Raw genomic sequence first — 2,043 nt, 5'->3', positions numbered from 1 at the left:
TTGCTCTTGTGTTCATCTGTAAATGCATTGTTTCTTACGACAATTTAAAATAGAGTAAGGCCAAAATCACGCAATAGTACAACAAATAAAGCGAACTTAGGCGCTGCCCCGCTAAGCAGATACACTTATCAGTTAAGTAACAGACAGAAGATAGCCAGGACGTCTGATAGATGTTGACTGGTAACAGATTTACGTTCTACAGAAGGTGTAATGGATCCTAAAAACTCACATTAGTGTCAAAAAAAATTTTTTTAAACGAAAAGGTAACAACTATAGACAAAAAAGAACTTAACTGTAAGATAAGCTTACTCACTCGTTTCACTACATCCTCGTATAGCACTTTGAATCAAGTCAAAGAGCTCGTGGCCGTGCGTGTTAGCCGTGCGGTCTTGGGCGTCTTGTCACGGTTCGCGCGACTCCCCCTGTCGGAGGTTAGCGTCCTCTCTCGGGCATGGGTGTATGTGTGTTGTCCTTAGCGTAAGTTAGACTGAGTAGTGCGTAAGCCTAGAGACCGATGACCTCGGCAGTTTGGTCCCATAGTCCTTACACCAGCCGGCCGAAGTGTCCGTGCGGTTAAAGGCGCTGCAGCCTGGAACCGCAAGACCGCTACGGTCGCAGGTTCGAATCCTGCCTCGGGCATGGGTGTTTGTGATGTCCTTAAGTTAGTTAGGTTTAACTAGTTCTAAGTTCTAGGGGACTAATGACCTCAGATGTTAAGTCCCAAAGCGCTCAGAGCCATTTGAACCATCCTTACACCAATTTCCAAAGAGCCCGTGTTACATGAGAAATTCATCTTGAGAGCACAAATAATTACAAACGATGATTCACGACTGCAGAAAGATAGTATTTCAACTGTGAAAATTAAATCCAAGTCTAGTGGCCCATTAAGATAAGGCTACTGTTTGCGTAAATGTTGACTTGTATAAAATAAAACACAGCGATGGCATCTGGATTATACGAGGGGCGGTCGAAAAGTTTCTAGCCCGAAATAGTTATCGTGATCAGAATGATATTTTCACTCTGCAGCGGAGTGTGCGCTGATATGAAACTTCCTGGCAGATTAAAACTGTGTGCCGGACCGAGACTCGAGCTCGGGACCTTTGCCTTTCGCGGGCAAGTGCTCTACCATATCTCCGCAATATCCTTTCTTTCAGGAGTGCTAGTTCTGCAAGGTTCGCAGGAGAGCTTCTGTAAAGTTTGGAAGGTAGGAGATGAGGTACTGGCAGAAGTAAAGCTCGAGGACGGGGCGTGAGTGGTGCTTGGGTAGCTCAGTTGGTAGAGCACTTGCCCGCGAAAGGCAAAGGTCCCGAGTTCGAGTCTCGGTCCGGCATACAGTTTTAATCTGCCAGGAAGTTTGTTATCGTGATGTCTCGCACAAACACTACCACCTACATTATTGGTGTCCCTTTGTGGGTATGCAAGTCAAAAATTGCGGCTCCAGCTTCGTTAGTTTTGCCGCTAGGATGCATTGTATACCGTAGTGTAAGCAAAATGACTAGTTCGAGAGAATCTAGAACTGTGCTGTGATTGAATATCTTCAGTTCAAGGGAATAATGACCAAGGAAATTACGGAGGACGTGCGAAGTGCAATTAAGGACAGTGCTCCGTCTTACGCAACAGTGAAAATCTGTGTGTCCGACTCGAAACATGGAGGAACGAGCGTGGAAGGTGCGCCAAGGAGCGGAAGGCCTGTCAGTGTTGCCACTGATGAAACAGTGACTGTAATTCACGATACGAGTTTGCAGGATCGTCGAACAACGTTACAGCACATTGGAGCCGCATTTGGAATCTCCCATGGGCATACTCGTGACATTGTTGTGGATATTTTGGGAATGTGGTAAGTTTCATCTCGGTAGGTCCCGAAAGACTTGAATGCAGATCAGATACGGGAGCGAGTCCAATGTTGAGAAGAAACTGTCCGCCAATTTGAAGCGGATTAAGACGGCTTTCTTGCAACATATGTGACAAAGAACGAAACGTGTGTTCACCACTTTGATCCTGAGACAAAACAACACTCACAACAATGGAAACATCCTTCATCCC

General features: G+C 45.8%; 1 non-coding gene across 1 annotated transcript; it reads left to right on the top strand.

Annotated features, from left to right (window-relative positions):
* Positions 1 to 1,256: 1,256 nt before the first annotated feature.
* Trnas-cga (transfer RNA serine (anticodon CGA)) lies at positions 1,257 to 1,331 on the top strand. Its single transcript has one exon. It is a non-coding gene; the product is annotated as a tRNA-Ser (tRNA).
* The last annotated feature ends 712 nt before the right edge of the window (positions 1,332 to 2,043 follow it).

The sequence above is a fragment of the Schistocerca nitens genome, chromosome 1 (assembly GCF_023898315.1).
Source record: "Schistocerca nitens isolate TAMUIC-IGC-003100 chromosome 1, iqSchNite1.1, whole genome shotgun sequence".
NCBI classification, from domain to species: Eukaryota; Metazoa; Arthropoda; class Insecta; order Orthoptera; family Acrididae; genus Schistocerca; species Schistocerca nitens.
Note: the sequence above shows the minus strand (reverse complement) of the source record. Positions and strands in the feature narration are given on the sequence as shown.